A 20,616-nucleotide genomic window follows, 5' to 3' on the forward strand; every position below is an offset into this window, starting at 1 on the left:
CATTTCTAGTTCCACTACCAATTATGAATTTGTTTTATAAAGGAGAAAAATAGTACAAATACAAGCAAACAATCTTCCCTGGGCTTTGAGGTCATCAATCATAAGCCAGTACAGACAATGAATGAATACTTTGTCTAGATAAATAGCACCAAGTATTAACAATGTTGAAAGTGACTGAAAATCACAGAATTGGTTGAGGTTGATGTTAAGAGGCCCACTCTACCGAGGAAACAAAACTGCAGTGCACAGATGGTGCAGTTTGAGGAACAACAGATTTCTTATTGCATGTCAGTAAGTCAAGGGTCTTAATTATATTAGTAGCATTCTACTTCTTTGCCCAGCCTTCCTGTCGGAGTTCTTGAAATAACGTTTCACTACAACCTAATAAGGATCATTATTTACCAAACCTTTAGAATTTATATGTTTTTAATTAACTCATGCCTCATTTCACTGGTCACAACAATGTCAAAAGGCAATTACTACACCCATTTCACAGTTCACACCATATTATCAAGTATTCTAATTCTCCAAAGTCGTCCCCAAAATACAACTTTTCTACAGAAATCCTGAACAAAAATGGCAAATCAGGTTTTCATGACACATTAAAGTAGCCAAGATAGAACACACCAAAATAGTGCAAATAGATAAATGTATAAATACATAAATGGTATACATAACTGCTACATTGCACTACCTTATAGAATCTGTATTCATTGTTAATAAAATATATACACAAGAGGAAGTACAATTGTACTTATTATGCAGTATTAAATGCAAATAAATAGGTAAAGTATATTTACTCTTATGTGAATTACATTTAGGGAGAAAAATGAGGGCACTCATGGACTGGATGTTTTTTACTCACTTTTCCTAAGTATATTCGTTTATACAATCTTTAGCTAGTAGATATTTTTGTTATTTCTTTTGTCACATAGGGATTCATGAAATATACATGGTCAACTAAAGTTTCATAAAAATGACAGTTTTAAGATGCTAGTAAACATATTTAGCAAGTGTGCTCCATTAATGGAGTGTTGTAATAGCCATCTCTTTATTGTAGCATGAAACTCAGACCAAAAATAGTGGAGCTGAGTGAAGGGTTTCATCTTTAATGAAAATGAAGATACAAGTGTTTTCCTTCAAGTGAGGAAGAACTATGGCGGGTGACAGAAACACCCTGCTGGTATGACACGTTCTAAATCTTTTAATCTAACTAAAGGGAGAAGATTAGCAATTCAGTATTTCTTCCCAGGAAACAGAAAAATAAACAAAGGAAAGAGCAATTCAAAATATCACTCTTTTAGTTTTCTCCTGTATTTTGTTTCTGTGTACCTCACTGAAGCTAGAAATACTAGGGTAAAAAAGTAGGTAACAAAAGAAGTGGAAATAATTGGAAAGTTTAAGAAGGAATAAAATACTTCTGGAGTGCTTCAGTAAGCAAAGTGTATCTATACATATAAGTGGGGGCTTAGATTATTAATTTTTAGATCATAGATGTCCTGCCAAATTCTCCTGTGTGGGGAAGGTGATGGGATGCTGAGGTGGACACTCACCAGTGGATTTACCCAGTCATGAGATCAGTAGCTTGCGGTGCTGTTAGGAAATGGGGCCTGGCTGATTGTGGGTCACTGGAAACGTGACCTAGAGGAGTGTATTCTGTCCCTGGTTCCTCCCTTCTTTCTGTTCTTGGGATGCCATGGACTGAGCCCTTTTCCTCCTCTATTCCCCATTGCCGTGTTGTTTCTGACTTTTAGCCAACTGACCGTGGACTGAAACCTTGAGCCAACACACAGCTGTCCTTTAGGTTGTAGGTGTAGGGTATTTTATCTCAGCAGTGAGGAAAGTGACTAAGACAGATAAGTAGCCTCCCCTGGATATGGAAGCTCTTGCAGTTTTTTAAACTTCTTTTGCTTGATAATTCTGCCTCTTTCTATTGTCATACGCCAAACTGTATTAAGAGGATAATAGATTTGTGGTCAGTCTTAGAGAGAGACTATCATCAACTCTATATTTGCCAGGCATTTTACCTGATCTTTTAAGAGGTTCTCAACTATCAGGCAAGATGTTATTCTCTAGAGCTATTTAGACAGGAAGAAGCATCTATCAGTCTCCCAACATTCATTAACACCTCTGAAGACCAAGCCTCTGTTAGAATATTCTAACAACCTCACATATTTAGAAGCTCTCTTTCTACCAATTTTTTCCTCCCCGTGGACACATACCTATAAAATGCATGTACACACACATACACACACACACACTCATGTGGTATGCACAAAAGAGACTACAAGAGAAGAAAAAAAACTTGAGGATCCACAAAAGTTCAGGCTGGAAAAAAAAGTATGAGATGCAAAAGAATTTATGAACAGTCCCAAAGTTTTTTCTCCATAGCATTTAGAAATACAGTTGACTGGTTTTTGAATTATGTTTCATCCCAAGTTTTTATGTTGAAACCCTAACTTCTAGCTTCTCAGAATATGATTATATAGAAGACTTTTAAAGAGAATTCAAAGATAAAATTAAACTAAAATGAGCTCAGTGGAGTAGGTCTTAATCCAATGTGACTAATGTTTTTACAAAAAAAAGAAGAGATTAACCCATTATGCTTAGAGTGGATCTGTGAAGGCACGGAGAAAAGGTGGCTAAGAATAAAAGTCTCAGAATTTTTTAACCTAAGAAACACCTTAATTTTGGATTTCTAGCCTGTGGAGTTTGAAGAAACTATGTTTCTGCACTTAAGTCATCCAGGGGATGGTACTGTGTTACAGTAGCAAAACCAATACAGGGTCCATGAACTGCTAGAGAGGCCCTGGAATGCCATAGCCAGCAGAATTCATTCATGCTTTCATTTAACAAACCTCTATGGGGAGACCGTGGGAGGAGAGAACCAGGCCTCACAAAGAGGTGATCCCTGCGTGGAAACCATATGATTTTCATTGTTTACTTGGGTTGGGTTTTATTCTTTTTTGTTTTGTGTGATTATGTTAAATCTGAAGGCACGAGCAGCTATTTGAAAGATAACAAGACATATTATGGTAGGCATCTTGGATTTATTATTAGCTTATTTTGAAGTCCTTTATTGCATTCCCTGTTTTGTTTTTATTGTTTCTCCTCTATTCTGTTGTGTTTGATTTTTCTGTGTCTGAAGATACCTGCAGCTATACAAAAGGCATTATGGTAACTATTGCTGATTTCGTAAGGTTTTGAAGTCCTGTATCACTTATACTGGTTTATTTTATTGGTTTTATTCTGTTTTACTTTCCTTGGTTTTATCCTCTTTAAAATTAAAACAAAAAATGTTTATGGGAATCTGACATGCATGTCCACTACAAAGAAGAATGTGATTGGTGAGAGATGCAGGATTCGGCTCCCAAAGCACTGATTCTCCCAGAATATTAGCTTTGCTCTTCTGTACGTTCTGGAACTCCTTCCCCTAATCTCTTATTTGAATTATCTATAATCACTAGCAACAACCAACGTTGTAAGCTTTCTGATCTTTAAATAAACATCTGAACAGATGTTCCCTTAGAGAATACAGGAGAAAATGCAAATGGAAGGAAATAGATAGGATGTATCTTTTAAACCCTTTAGATTTGCATATGCGAAAGGTTCAGGTGAAGTTTAAATTATCTGCCGAAGTGTTTTTAAAAACATTTTAATGTGTTTTTAGTATTTCCAGTGATACTATAAATGATTTGTATCTTTAGTTAAGTCATTAAATTAAAGATTCCTGCTTTCCCCATTTCTACATCCAATGCTCCTGTTTCTATAACCAGGCAGATCACTGAGGAATGAGGAATTTTAAATTCTGCATAAGAAGCCATTCATGTTTAATCTCACTCCCTTGGGTTTTGTAATACCAAGCCTACTATGAGCACACAAATAGAGATGCCAGCTTCCTGCTCTTTTATGCTGCTGTCGCATCACACTTCAAATCTTCTACAATCTCTTGCATTTCTGTCCATAGAGCCTACGTCTAATCAGTTGCTCATGTCAAGAAGTCCCTCTTAATTCTCCTTCTGTTACTGCATCACTCAGTCTAGCACCAAGTGCTCCACTGTGGAGCATGACTGTGTCAACTACTCCTTGTCTCCTCCACTACTAACGATTTAATCTTCTCTCCCTGGCCCGCTGCCTTCTACCTAACTGACAATATTCACCTAGACTCAAGATTTCACCTTGCCCATCTCTCCACCCATTACCAACAGAGTGTCATAGTTTTTGATCTTTCACTTAATACATATTTATTTCCAATGTGCTTTGCAATGATAATGAGCACATTTTTAGTAATACAATAATAACTGAAACAAAGAAGCAAAGTATTGTCCTGGAGGAGTTTACACACTAGTATGGAAGCCTGACAGAAGAAGTAGCATAAAGCAGGAGGATAAAATTTTAAATAGGATCTCAGGGAAGCTCCTTTCACTCGTGTAGCCAGTGTCATCTTTTTGAGAAGTAATTCACATCACATACCCCAGGCCCCTGCTTAAAATTGTGTCTTGGTATTCACTGATAATATTGTAGAATAAAGCCAAATACCTCTTTTAAAGTCCTACTTACAAAACTGCTTATAATCTGACCTCTACTCTCTGTCCGAGCCATCCTTGTCTAACTGGCATTGCTGTCATTCTCTGTGGCTTTAGGGAAACCAATCTGCTCCTAGTTGTCAAACACACCGAAAGTTTTCCCTACTTCAATCCTGTTACTCAGGTTCAACTCTTCAGATGAGATAATTTTCCTCTTCAATCATTAGGGTGGCTGTCTTAGCCTCATAGACATCTATCTTGGATTTCTTTTGATCATATAATTTAAATGAAGCCTTTGTTGGATTCCCATCTATCTTCTCCCTAGGCCTATCATGTTTTATTAACCATACCCATAATTTTCTGTAAGTCATGTTCTTTTGGTTTCCACTTCATCATCAATACTTATTACAATAATTGTGACATTAGCTAAAAAACCAACTGGATATCTAGTCGATGATTACATTCTCTGTTTACTTAACTGACATAGTTTCTGAGTCTTGACTTGGCTTTGAATATATTCACAGTAAATATTTGTTGGGTGCATCAATATATTCTTTTCTGGGATGATGTCATAAGACTTGTATGTCCAACCAGACCATCAATGTAGAAATTCTTATCATCTACAGTCATCATTTGACTTTTATATCTGGTTCTGCGACAAAAATTTCACTGTTTTCCTTGTTTAGCATTGTTCAGTTTTCATTGCCACTATTTTGAATCAAAGTATTATCTTGTCCTTTTAGACATATTCCCTCACCTAAATTATATGGAGATCTTTGGTAGGAGGTATATAGCATTTAAAGTCTAGAACAAGTAACAGAGCGATTTCTCACCTTACCTCATCATTTTTACATGAATAAGCCACTTACAGTCTCTGTATCACTTTTTACAAATATAGAATGTTTTGTTACTAACTGGTGACTAAAATGTCTGTGTTTAGTGTGTGCAGAAACGTCTGAGCATTAATCTCCTTTCTTTAAGCCCTCATTTGTGTGATGTTGAGTGTAACACATACCAATTTTGAACATAAAAGTTAATATTACCCAAATGATCTCACTTTTGTTAAAAAAATAAAAGTTTCCTCACAATCTGACAGCACATTGCCAAATCAAATGTGACATCTCCCTGGCATTTTTACCAGTTTTTAAAGCAGCACAATAAGCACCATGCCCTTCTGATTTCTAACCTGTAAAAAGAAAGTAAATAGATGTTGGCATTTACATAAAGTTTAATTGAACTTTTAATTTGCTTCTCAACATCATCAGATGGAGTCTTTGGTATGTGAAATTTAAGAAACAGGATCAGAGTTAATGCTGATTAATCCTGTGCAAATTGTTCACAAGATACAGAGATAAACAAGTCATTCTCTAGATTAATCCTTGAAGGTGTAGAATTTCTTTGAAAGAAGTGTCAATCATTTTAAGGCTATATCATGGCTTATCTTTTTCTGAAGGGAATTTCTTTCAGTTTGTACATACTTGGTATAAGTCTTGAATTGAGAATAAGCTTCCTACTCTTGACATTTTGTTCATCATGTCAATTGATTAATGTGAAATTGGAGAGGAAGTAAATAACTGGTGATTTTAAGAGAGAACCCAACTCAGAATAATATGATTACCATCTAATAATATTTACTCTGCTATGTCTTCGATGAACTATTTACTGGCAATACATGCTTGTTGTATTTGTAGAGGGTGCTAACATGACCAGAAGATGGTTAAGTGTAAGAGAGATGACAAGAGGATACTCAGAAAGAGACGTCAGAATAAACTCTTAGTAACAAAACTTTGTTTTCAGTCTGTGATTTTGATGATCATCTCATCATGCCTTAATTTTCCATATTTCTTTTACTTCTTTCTTTCTCATCTCCGAGTATAATCATATTTATAAGATTTTTTTGTGTTTTATGCAAAAATATTTTAGTAAAATAAATTTTGGCAAATAAAAATTTTTCTTCACTTGTCCTTTTATCTGTAGGTCTGTATTTTCTAAGCTGATAAAAAGTCAAAAAAGTTGTTTAGATTAAGGAAAAGTCATGTAACATTCTATATGTGTAGACATGGAGAAATGCATAGATTGGCTTAAATATATTTATCTCAAACATTATCATTTCTTTGGGCTGGAAACTTTCCAAACCCTTCCTCCTGGCTCTTTGAAAGCTGAAGTATGTAACTGTTATCTGTAGTCACCCTGCTGAGTGTCCCCCAGATGCCTTACTTTATCTGACTGTACCTCGGCAAGGGTATCAGTTTTTCCACATCATCCCTTCTTCCCTCTTCCCCCGCTCCAATCTCAGTTCCTATGATATCAACTTTGAAAAGTTCCACATCTGAGTGAGATTACACCGTGACGTTCATGTTTTCTAATATTAGAGGACACTCTTGGCTCAAAGAAGTAGCCCAGGCCACTCACTCATAGATGTAATTCCACTGCCAGATTCCCTGGTGAGCTCCAGCCTTAACATTTTTTAGCACAAAGAAAATCACACCATTATTTCTCTCTGCTGTTTAAACATTTTATAGAATAAAAAGCATGATGTTGGCTAAAACAGGTCACTTGAAGCGTGTCTCCAGTGGAAAGGAGTACAGTATTTTTTTATAGCCCCATTGCAACATTAATGATAAACAGAGCAAGCTGTGTGCGAAAATAACTGTGCAGTTTGGGTTCTGCTCAACAAAAACAGGTTCTATCCAAATTTAGGTTCTCACCACGTCATTAGCCAAGCCCCAGTTATTCCTAGGTATTGTAGCGCATATGGTCTGCAGATCACCCACAGCCTTCAGGCCCCCTATTAGATGACCATATGGACAGACCAAAGTCCCAGGGAGAAGAGAGCTGTGCAGACCTCCCATGCCCAGCCTTGTAAAGCGTCTGTGCTCTGTTCATTTGCCAGGGCATAGTTTTCCCTAATTGTAGGCTTTTTCAAACTCATAATTTGGTATATTTTCCAACATTTTGATTTTCAAATTACGTTTAAGTTGTTCACTTGATAATACCTAGTAACACACCTTCAAATGTCAATCTTAATATATAGCCAACTAACATTGAACTAGATTTGTAATTTTAATAGTATTAATTGCAAATCTTTGCTTGATCAAATTGTGATGCTTCTCTTCATTTAAGTGGCCTTATTATATTAATTATTCTTTATGAGAATAATATTTTAAGTTATTTTATAGTATTAAAACACCCAAATGCAAGCTGCTTAAATATTTTATTTTTGGCCTTTTAAAAGTTTTATCATAGCAATGAAGTGACACATATAAAGTGTATATTATACAGAGATACACATTATAAAAGCTTATGCATGTACATGATCTTAGCTTACAGAGGAAGAAGATATAGTAGTGTACTGTATGTTTTGCCTTTTTAAATGTGTTATGTCATTTAATCTCTGCAAAATAGGAAAATTAAATATAGGCCAATAAGAAATCAAAAAGTTTAAATTGTGTTTCAATGTGCTGTGCTTTGGTTTGCTGTTTTATCCTCCAAATAATGCAACAAATTCTACGGTATACTCTAAAATGTATAGTTGTCGGACTGGTATTCAGACATTTATGAAGTAAGACAGGAGAGTGGGAAAATTAGCAGGACCCAATCAGATCACACACAGGTTAAAGCACTGCTATGCAATCTTCAGCAAATTATTTAAGCTTTCCCATTTGTAAAAAAAATACATGATAATATCCACTTGATAAAGTTATCTTGAAGAGTACTTCAAATTGCTTATGTAAAGTTCCTGACCCATGATAAAGACCTGCCCGAGAAATTCCTCTGACTTCTTGTAGAATTCAACAACTTGTACTTTTAGAAGTTGTTTTACTAAGAACATGGATATAATAATTTCTGCTTTTTGTCTAAAAATGAGAATTTAAAAACAAATACATGTACTGTAAATTTAATATACAATAAATTGTTAGTTTGGTTGCTGCATGGGAAAGAGTTATCATTTGCAAGAACCTGTTTTATTGATTAAAAGTCATTATTGCCATGTGTGTACACTGAATTGAAAGTAGTCACTGTCTTCTAATTGTGGGGATCATTCCCCACAATTAATGTTATCAAATCTGCTTATATTGGACCTTCACTGATAAATTTCAGAGCACTTGGAGAGGATAAAGTTCTTGTAATTAGGTTTGCAGTTTAATCCCAGATGTGCAGACAAAAGGTACTGTTTTCATTCATCTGTGATTATACATTCTTCAGAAGTTTGTACCAACTAGTTGTCAAGCTAAGCAACAGAATCGTAGGGAATCATGTCTTCTACTGCTGGCCCTCATGCATGGTTGGTAGAATTTGTGCCTGGGAAAGACAGGCCTTGGCTTGGTTGAAACTGAGTGAAATGTTTGGCTGTTAGGGTTCCTTCTCAACTCCAACTGCCTGCAAACCTCTGAGCTTTACCACTTCTGTTCAGTTCCCTGGCCTGGCCATCTACCTTCAACTTTTGTTGCTTTAGAGGTCTGATCGTCTAGACATCTACAGCTCAGTTCAGTGACCATGTGGACAGTCCTGATGCAGTCTAGGAGAACAAATAAGTCATATTTTTAATTATTCACTGAGCCTTTAAATGAATGATGCCTTGCCCTCTGATTATTTAGGGGAAGCTAAAGAAAAAAAAAATTCTCTCTAGAGTCTAGAACTAGGATTGCAGGCAAGAGAGCATTTCCCATGCATCACCTATCTTGCAATCTTTACTGAACTCTTGGTGAGCTAAAGACATAGACTATAAAATCCAGGCTTATACATCTAATTAGCTCTTCCTCTCCTCATGCCTCTCCACATGGGCTATAATCCTCTAGCCCTGAGGAGCACCTGCGTTTCCTTTTACTTTTTCTGTATCAAATCTTCTGTCTACCTTTGAAGCCAGCTCACACAACTGAAATGCTAAGGGCTGTAAAGGCCTTTGAAAAGTCCTTTTCTAAAAAAATAGCATGCTTAAAAGCACACTAAGGGACCAAAGATGCACAGTGCCTGTATTTTTCTGCTACCAATCTTCCCAGAAGAATTTGATTTTTCAACCATACCTCTTTCTCCTGAAAGAAGATTCTGAGCAACAAGACTGACATTTATAGTCATGAAAGCAGAGTAAAAGAAATGTATTAATTACTGGTTTTACATATTACACGTAGTAAACATGGCAAATCTTGGTTTAAAGAAGAGAGATAGTGGAAGTCTTTCTCTTTGAAACTCTTTTAATCTATATGGAGCTAGCAAGGTTGATTAACAGAAGAATTTGAACAGAACTGTATTAACATCAGATAGCTTGTATTTTCCTATTATCAAACAAAATTCAGCATTTATTCCAGGAACCCTTGAAAGTCTCCCATGAGCCCTACTGGTACAAAGCCATGCGACATCTTGCCCCATTAGTCAAAGCACTTAGTATCCACTAGAGAGGGGAAACAGCACAAATGCAATGCAGTACAAGTGCTCTAGTGAAACTTTACATCAGGATCAGGCAAAGCATACTGTGGAAGCATATGGCACATGTTGTTAACTTTTGTGTTTTCTACTCTAGTTACTAAGGCACTTTAAATCCAGGCCTGTTGAATTCTTTTGAATGCTGCCAAGAGTGACTGAGCCAAAAAAAGAAATTCCTCAGAATTGAATAGTCAATTGCTGGGGGAATCTCTTGCCATACCAGCCATTTTGAGAAAATAACCAAGGCAACATGAATGAACACAATTTCCTTATCTTCCTTCTGTATGGTTTCATATTAATCAAGCATCTCTTATTCTAAAACACACCAAAAATTCAATGTAAAAAGTATATGAATATGGTTACCTCTACTTTTCTAAAATTTTTAGAATATAAAGCTAGTCTTATCTATTGCTAATGATACATGACAATAGGTAGGTTTCAAAAAGCACTTACTTACCCTAAAACTTTATATCAATCAAGAGGTCTCAGGGATCACACTTGCAGCAAGGAGCACCTCTTTCCAGTCAGTTGGTGAGCCTACCATGTTAACACGCACACAGTATTAAGTAGTTAGAAATCTGTTGCTCCCTTTTCTTTCCTATTAGAAAAACTGAGGGATGTTCTTGCAAATTTTCAGTCTAGAGTCACAAGAATATTCCAAAATAAGACATTTTTCTTAGGATTCCATTTGTTTTCACACTTTCCTAATTAAAAACCTGTCCATGCACCGCAACTATATTTAGAGGACAAACAGTAATAAGGAGAACCTTAAAGTTTTAATTTTCTGTTTGAGGCTTTTGAGTCTCAGCCTGAAACAGGAGGACATTAAGAGGGGCACTTTGCAACACACAATCTCAGAACATTTTTCCTTCTTCTAGTAGGGAAGGTGAGACAATGAGCAGGTCAGTATGCAGGAGCAAGTTTCTGTCACAGATTTTTTTTTTTACTCCCAAGTCTTCTGGTACAGAGATTTCAAAAGGAATGAATATAAATCAAAATTGGCAGAACACAAAGTACATAATCACGGAACCTAGGCAGCCCCAGAGGCACGTGCCACTTCCTGAGATAGTGTAATGAGAATTTTGACATTTTACGTCTTACGTCGTTGCTTCTCTGAGAAGAAAAATGAATAAACTCGAAGGACTCACCTAATGCTGGAATCAAGTGGCAAAGCTTTGCATAATCATAAACAAAAATGCTTTCCCTTGTAGCTATTGAGTAAATTTGCCATCTGATAACCAGCAGGTTAAAGCAAGACAGAATAATTAATACAAGCATGCCACAGACTATATAGCACTTTGATAATTTAACTTTGCAAACCTCTAGTCTACTTATATGTAAGTATAAAAGTTAGTCTTAAACCTACCTTAAATATTTTATTGAATTGCTTTCATAATAGGTGTAGTCCTACATATGACTGAACTTATCCAGTTATTCTCACATAGAAATTTATTTAAATATTTAATTTTTACAATTTCTTAGCATAATAAAGTATATGTAGCAATAGATATGTATAGGATATTCAAACGTAAGAAAGGAAAACTGTGCTCAGAGAAAAGGCTCATGTATGTCACCCTCTCAGTAAACTGGATCAGTTAGGAACTGAGAAATAAACAAAGAAAGCGAATGTATTTTTGCTGTATCTGGCTGATTAAACGTGATGAGTCTATAAGATAATTGATCAACCAAATCTCAAAATGATTTGAAAAATCTCATTACTTCAGAAATGTTTACTTGCTACCTCCAGATTTCTAAAAGCAACAAATCTATTTCTCTTAGCATTTTTCATCCTCACTCTAGGATTACAAATACTGACACAGACAAATGCAACAATTTTTCCAATCACCTCAAAATCAAGCACATGGCAAGCTGAAGAGTGACAGAGTCTGCCTCTGTGGCCTCGCTGGAGCTTCTCTCTGTGCCTCTCACTTCCTCTCAAGTGGAGAAATCCCTGCTCTTCGAGCATGTCTCTGGTGATGCCAAAACTTCTCTCCCCATCATCTCTGATGTCATCTCCAGTGACTCCAAGGAGTACAGAGGGGAAGAGTCACAGCAAAAGCTCTTGAGTGGCAACCAAAGTCACAAACATCAAAGGGAGAGAGACAGCTGCTGAACTGAAGAGTGTAAGTTGGAGAAGTCTCAGGGAGATACATTCATACTTTGTGTCCCTAGAATTCCTCCTCCTCTCACCTTCTGACCTGTGTATCATTAACTGCCCTAGGATGTTTGTGTTACGGAAAGAGTAGGCAGTCTTGCTTTTGAGTCTCAACTCCAACTTAGACCAACTGACTGAACTCTAACCAACCAAATGGCCCCTTTAGTTTTCTTTGTCTGCACAGTGCACTGATAAAAAATCACCGTGCACTCTGATGACCTGGATTACTCCAGATAGAGTGGCGTTCAAATGTTTTAAAGGAAAAATCCTGATATCAGTCTTTGACCTGAGAACTGAGCCCCTATACCATATAGGACTCTTCCATCAATTAGGCAAGGGTAGTGGAACAAATTCAATACGAGAAGGTTAATAAACAAAACAGTATTAAAATGAAGTAGAAAAAGAGAGTTGTAAGATGTTAGCAGAATGATCCACCTTATTTTGGAAGGATGTTTCTTTTTGACTCAAGAATTAATAATAGGTTTCCTGTTATTAGAGCATTTTCTTCCTGAGTAACAGTGGATAAGAATCACCAGTCTTTCGTCCTTCTCTCTCTTACTCAAACACTTGTCCTTTGGCTTTATTTTTTTTGTGAACTTCAGGTCACTAATTTCCTATTGTAAGCTATCGCCAAATCCTCTCATTATTACCTGTCATCTAGTCACTAGCAGTTATTCCTGGAACTACTTACCACATATTTAATACTGGTCCCATAGCCCGTATACTTGAGGAAATTGCTTCATCATATTTTTGAAGTGAAACTGCTCTGCCTGAAAATATATTCTAGTCCACTAAAAGAAAACTTGTACCATGTCCCTACCACTATCGAGCAGAACAAGTTTCTTCTACAGAAGGGTGTACCCCTCCATTACTACTTCCAAATTCAGTCACGGTTTCCTTACTGTGTTCACACATACTAACCAGCAAGTGTGAACGGCTTTGTTCTTCAGGTGAATGGAAATGCTAGAATGGTTGACAGTCATATAACTCTTGTTTCTGCTTGCGAAAGCAAGATACATCACAACTGCTGTTCATAAAGTCCACATGAGTGATAAGCTCCATATCTCAAAGGTAAGCAAAGTAATAGAGGTACACACTAACCGTAAGCTTCTAAATTTCTATAGACTAGATGTTGGTGTCTTCCTGAAATTCATTTGTTGGAATCTCTTCCTTAAAGTGATGGAATTTGGAAGTGATTAAATCATAAGCAGGAGTCTTTACCAATGGGATTAGCATCCTTATAAAAGAGACACCAAAAAGATTCTAGAACAGTTAGCATACATATCTGTTGTTTATAAGCCATGCGGTTGTCATATTCTGTTATAACAGCCCAAACTGATGAAACACGAATGTCCTGGCAGGTAAATGCTCTTGCAGACCAAAGCTTACCCAGCTGACGCCACCTTAATAACCTCATTGTAGGTACTGACAGACCATTGGCAATTATCTCAAGGTCTTCACCCAATTGCTGCTCCCCCGGGTCACACCAAAAAGTGAACTCCTCAGATATGTAGGGACAGCAAAGGAGAGTTAAACATTCAATCTCGTGAAATTCCTACAGGTTATTCAGTCCTTTGTGACTCACACAGAGCTAGAGACAAGATATGGTTGTGCTGCACTTCAGAGCACTTCTATCCAGTTTTGATAAACTCTTTCTTCTGACAATGACTCCACTCTGCTTATGTAATTGTGAAAGCCCAGCTACAGCCTTGCTTCCTTTCTAAATCCTCTCCTGCATATTTTATGTTGTCCTGATTGGACTCTTACCTCAAATCCTGCAGCATATGTGCTTAGATCTTAATTTAGGCCACAATTTCACTATCTTGAAACTTTCTCAAATTGTCTATATGCATCTCCAACTAGATCAAAATCATTTGATTGCACCATAATCTAACTCAGGATCTCTCTAATTAAAGATTAATGATACTTTAGTCTGCATAATTATTCATTAAACCGCGTTCTTGGCCTCTATTTTCTAGATGTTTTACCACTCAGACATGACAGAAATAACCCCGCATATTGTCAAATATCTCCTGAAGAGCAACATTGTCCGTGCTTGAGAAGTACCAATCTACTCTGTTGTTGGAATAATTTTTAATATTTAGGTGTGACACTTTATTTTCTCAACCATATTTTCTATCCTGAAATGATACAGGCCAGTTGCTTGCACACATTTAGAGAGAACTACAGCTTTTGAGGACTCAGAGCCTCTAGGATAAATATCTAAGGGCTGAGCCCAATTCCCCCCAAAATGTCCAGATTCTTCCATAGAACTTCTAGGCAGATGACCTAACAGTAAGCATATTAGTCAGCTTTCCCTTTGCTGGGACACTGCACATTTTTTTCTTCTGTTGTATAACTTGTACCCCTTCACTGTTTTTTTTTTCTTTTCTCCTTAAATAAAATTAAAAAAATGAAAAAAAAAGACATTTAAAGGAGGAAAATCTTAATTTACTGAGTGGTTTGGGTTACAGAGGATTCAGTCCACCGTCAGCTTGCTGCAGGGCAGAGACATAATGGTGAGCAAAGCCACTGAACTGATGGTATCTGGGAAGCAGCTCAGGGGAACAGTAGTAGAGAAGAAGGGGCCAGAGGCCAGATACAGACCCCACAATCAGACCAGGCCTGTGCAACCCATCCACACGCACTACAAGAGTGTTCTACCAATCTTCTGGGTGGCTCCCAAGCTGATCAAATTGACTCACTCAAGCTTAACTGTCACAGTAAGGAAGGCTAACAGAGATGGTAAATTACCCCTTACTATCCATAGTGAGGTTGGCTGTTTAAGTAAAAGGCTGAAGATGCTTGGCCTTGGAAAGTCTGGGGAACTCTTGGTAACTGCTGGTGATGTACCTTTCCTCTTCTAGCCCTAGGCAATTTGATTCCACCAATGATCTGACCTTGGTTACAGTTGCTGATTTGTGGACTCTTCCAATCCACCATACCCCTACTTCAGAGTACAGACTCAGTTTCTGTCATCAGTGATGCAATGACCTACTGTGACCTAGAGCTTAACATAAGGAGAACTTCAGGAGCCATGGCTGCTAGGCTCATGAAGCTCACTTGTCTATATATACGTTCTAGAATTGAACCCCCATAAAACTCTATACTAATTTAAATACATATGATCGTCAAGTTGGTTAATGACTGAGGCCCACGAAATCTTTTGTGAGGACCTACAGTCTAGTTGATCATTATGGTCGGAGTCAGCTATTTGCTTAACCCATTCATGATCTTGAGCCTCTTGGAGTCCCAGAATTTCATTCCAGATTCTATCTTCTTTCTAGACACTGAAGACTAAAAGCATATCTATTCTTTCCTGCTCCTGAACACCTTTAAGAAAGTAGGTCAGCTTGGGGTGTTTTAATTGTAAAGTGTCTTTGCAAAAGAAGCTGAGAGATTGCTTGTTGTTATTAGGGTAACTATTTCCTCAAGAATGTACAAACTTTGTTTTTGCCAAACCAATCACTCCAAAAGATATGTAATTTGAACCAGCATGTTATCTTATCTGTTGAAATTAAGTAAAAGGAAGAGGTCTTAATTTAATCTCTATTTTGAAGTGAGATGCAAAAGTCCAGAATTTTTACATATAATTCCCCTAAGTGAAATTTATTTATTACACATTATTTTCTTTCGGATTATTGTTGTAAGATTTAAATAGACACATGAATGTAAAATGCTGAATATCACATTATTATTTTTGTTCTCTGTTAATGTATTCTGTATATTATTTTGTAATGATGGCATTGCGTTCTGAAAATAGATAAATGAGAGCAAAACTAGACTCAGACAAAACCATGTTTCCTCAGTTTTATCTTAACCATATATTTCTGCTGGTTATTTCTACATAACCATATATGTCAGGAATCACACAGACCATTTAGACTGATAAGTTTCTTATATCATAACCCATTTTAAATAGATGCTGTCCAGCAAAGAGTGAACTAAGTGGAATATTTTGTGACATTATGGTTCTCCTTGAGGAACAATGTAGGAAAGATAAGAGAAAACAAAGGAAGAATGCGTTGATTAACTTGACAACTGTAGAAAGTTGCTGCCTGGAGAGTGATATGCCAACTAATTGGGAAGAGTATCTACCAGTTCTGATAACAGAGTTCAGAGAATGTTAGCTTAAAATGTTTTAAATCAAAGGAATTAGAGAAAACCACAGATGCAGAAAGATCTCTTGCCTTTCTCTGTCTTTTTTTCTGAAGCAAATTTAATGCACGTGAAGCATTTTCTGACACTCCCAGGAAGCAAGCTGTAAGAGCCTACTGTGAAAGAACCCCTTCCTATAATTAGAGAACAGGGGGTCCTTATCCCTGGAGATGAAGGGACACAGGAAGGAACCTGAAAAAGAGGCCTGGCAGGGCTGACCCTAATGTATGAGCATTTAGATCCCATCTCTTTATCCTATCATATGTCTCCATAACTATCAACACTTCAGCAAAACTGCTGTATAATATATTCACATTTAACTGGCTTTAAGTTTCTTACAACTTGCTTATGAAGGCTCCTGTCTTAGTTACTTTTTACTTGTAGCCAAGACAAAACACCTGATGCCCAAAGTTGGGAAAGGAAAGATTTATTTCTTACAGTTTTTGGAGGTTTTAGTTCATATTCAGTTGTCTCCAAGGCAGGGTGACATGGCAGGACCACAGTTCATGGCAGCTGCAAACAGCAAGACAAAAAACAGCAAGAGAGGGACACACCTTTTTCTTGCCATTATATCAAAAGTTGGCTCCACCCCTTTGTGGGTGTAGCACTCACACCCTCAATCCAAGCGCTAGACAAAAAACCAGTCACAAATACATAATGCAAACACATGAGGCCTGGGGCCCACCAACATAAACCATGACAGCTCCTGTGTCACATAAAATTTATGTTTGACACCCTGCAAGGTCAGTGAAAACCCAGGACAGGACAGGACTTTTTCTGTGAGTTCCCAGTTTCCTGACATGGGGCTTGTGAGACCAGAGTGGGAAATGATCTGTGATATGTAGGATGCCTAGGGAGAGTAGCCAGAAGAAAAATCTCCCAAGATTTCACAGAAAGCAACTTGGTCAAGCAATGGCCATGACATCCTGATGATTAACACTGTCAAGAGCTGAGAGGCTCTCTCCATGATTCCAAAGCAAATTCTGAGGCAATTTAACTGACCGATAGATAGCAAGAGGTTAGAGGATTTGATTTAGAAGAAGGTCCTCAATATTTAGTTCCAGAAAGAAAAGAAGTCATCTGTTCCATCCTATGACCTAACTGCAAAAAGGGAACTCAGAGAGTTTTAAGGGGCAACTGGTTTCCACTGAATTTGGGTACCAGGTTATGCTGAAATAGTTACAGATTCCCAGTACTTCTTTTCTACACTTCATGTCCACGGGATGCTATCACAAAGTGGATGAGGCCACAAAATTGGCTTCTGAGGCCTCAACAGTCCCTCAAGCAACACCTGAAATCTAACACATGAGACTATTCTTTTGAAGATCTCCAAATAGATTTCAGTAAAACTGAGCTATGCTGGGACTATAATTATTTGCTGGTCCTTGTTTGCTCTTACTCTGGCTGGCCAAAGGAATTTCCTACAAGACCAAGAAGGCCTCATAATAAAAAAAAAAAAAAATCTATCCCTGGATCCAGGATCAAATGAGCTCATCTTGACTACTGCTGGGAGGCCTGTCCTGACGAGTCAGATCCACTACAGACCAACCTGAAGAGAAAACACAGTCAAAGCCTTGCTTTGGCCACTCTGGAAGCTGGCAAATCAATGCATGGCTGAAGACTGACTGGACAGTGTACATTGGGGTACCTGTCCTAAATGACTGATGTTTTGCTGCTTTGGTTGGGTTTGATTCCTTTTTTTCTCACTTATTTTAGTGCTTACTACAGGACACTAGGCTATATTCCCAGAGGACTAAGAGGTCCCTCCAAAAGCACCTTCTTTCTCTTTTATATTGGTATAACTATTTTTCTGGGCACCTTGCTTTGTTTTATTTTGTTGTAGATTCAATTTATTGTTATCCTGCTTGCTTCCTGGTTCCATATCCTCTGGGCTGCAACTCCAGCAGGCTGGGAGATTACTAAAAAGGTTGCCTTTGTTCTTTATTTTGTAAGTATTGATCTTGGGTTGCTTACTTTCAACTGTCTACACTTGCAGAAGAAATTTTCCCCTTATAAATAATATGGGTTAACATTCTACAAGTATACAGAAATTCAGGACACCGGAAACTTCAAATGCAAGTTCAAACTATAGAGCTCCCAATTGCTACGTGCTTTCTGAGTGAATGCTTTAAAGCTGTGTACCACCAATTTCTTTTATAAGGTACTCCATCCTATCAGCTCCTTGCTACTGAAGAAACTGGGGAAACTAAATGAGAAGATTCTGCCCTATAATAGAAACAGGGGAAAATGTTGGGGCACAATTATAATAGCAGAACACATTTATAAAATGGGAAACATACAGGTATTTCATGATCAGTTAGTGGTCTCTGACCAAGCTTCTGTTTCTGCTGTTTCTGCTGAATTCAAATGACTTTGACAGTGTCTAAAGCCCAGCTGCATGCCTCTGATAAGCACTGAGTCAGAGTAATTGTCTATACCTTAAGACACCCTGGGCTATCAAGGACAACTTTAACCATGCTCACTCTATAAGTGCCTCCTCCCCAGAATGGCTCTAAATTATGGTAATGCCTTTAACTATTCTCACTCTGTAAGGCCCCCTCCCCTTGTTCCTGGAGTGTTTCTATATTATGATAAACAATTCCTTTGAACAAATCTGTTCTACAACAAATCAGACTAACCTGCCTCTCAATATATGACTGAATGCATGCAGCCAATTATGTAATTTTTTTTCGTATGCTTTGTACCTCTCTCTTGTGAATTCCATATAAATTAAGGTCTCTGTGAATTTAGCACTGTTTCCTTTGAGGGATTATCCCACAACAGTCCACTGGTGGAAAGGTTAAATGCCATCTTCATATCTCCTAAAAAAAAAAAAAAAATAGAAGAAGAAAAAGAGAAATTATGTTTGACAAATCTGTATGCTTTCCTTTTATTAATCTGTCTTTTATTAAAAGGTTTCAGCCATGTCCATAGGATAACAGGAAAAATGTTTTTCTCCCCCTAAAGGTGGATTTCTTATGAAAGTTTGGAGCAGCTCATAGCATCCCCACAATCATCCTCGCACTCTGCATGCTTGTCCTCTTCTGTTAAAGGAAACTGATATAAGTGTGTAGCTGGGTTGGAAAGAACTTTTAAAACTTAGGAATTTCTAGTTAGTGTCCACCCTGAGTCAACCCCAGAGAGCAGGAAAAAAAATCCTATGCAAGATTTTGGACTGTAATCATCCAGGTGCAGAAGGGAAGCACAATCTTTCGGCCACTTCAGAAATACCCTCTTGGAGACTTTATTTGAAAAATAAAACTAAATGTATCATTCTTGACAGGGAAGCTCAGGAATGGACAATTTGAAAGTTTTATTGAGGAATGAAAGGATATAAAATTTTCAATTTTTCTCTTTAGTAAATATCAGCAAAGTCCTTTGTGTTTCACTTATTAAAACTTCTTTCAATAAAAATCTGGAATGTGCTTTGCTTTTAAAATGGTGTTTATGTGCCAGAATTTGTGCTCATGTTTTAAATACATTAAAACTAGAAATTGAATTAAAAGAGGTCTTTCTATGATTGTCAGGTGAAATATAGAATAACTACTTAACTTTGCATTTCAAATAAATAATCAACATATTTTTATATAAGTATATCTCAAAATTTGCCCAAGTCATACTTATACTTTAAAAAACTTCACTGTTTATCTGAAATTCAAATTTAATTGGGCATTCTACCCTATATTTTTATTTGCTATGTCTTAGATCTTATAAATAAATGCATTGGGCTCACAGCCTTTGAGAAATGGGAAACAGACTAAGTAAACAGATATTAAACCCACAGGTAACTTAGTTAACTAAGTTCGTGACAGTATGTTTACTTACAGTGAAAAAACAAATAGCAGGTTATTTACTACTCCAGTTAGCACGCCAGGCCCTTGCACACCCAGCACATTTTGGTTATCCAACATTGGTTTTCAGCCATTCATTGGAATATGTGACTATTTTATGGTTTAATATTCAGACAGGTCCAAATAGTAATCCCACAGTTGGGAGCCTGGTAAAGAGAATTTAAAATTTTAAAATTTTACATTTCCTATTCCCTGAAAGTGCCCTGTTGAATTCTGCAATATATATCTCTGAGGCTCCTTTTTCTAAGCTCCCACGGATTCTCTAACCCCTTACCTCAGAGTGGCACATCCTTTCTTTAGTTGTATTAATAGCTCTAGTCGTATTACATCAATTCCTGCTGCTAGAAGAGATACAATGACTTTGAAGTTTAACTTTGAAAAGGCAGTCATTTATTTTACATTCAAATTCTTAAAGAATACCTAACTGTAATCCTCATATAGTTCCTGTGCATACTAAACATGTAGAATTGCCATAATATTATTACTATAATACTATTAAAAGGTA

This window comes from Cavia porcellus, unplaced genomic scaffold, assembly GCF_034190915.1.
Source record: "Cavia porcellus strain 051 isolate PalLab524CR breed Dunkin Hartley unplaced genomic scaffold, mCavPor4.1 scaffold_16, whole genome shotgun sequence".
Taxonomy (NCBI): Eukaryota; Metazoa; Chordata; class Mammalia; order Rodentia; family Caviidae; genus Cavia; species Cavia porcellus.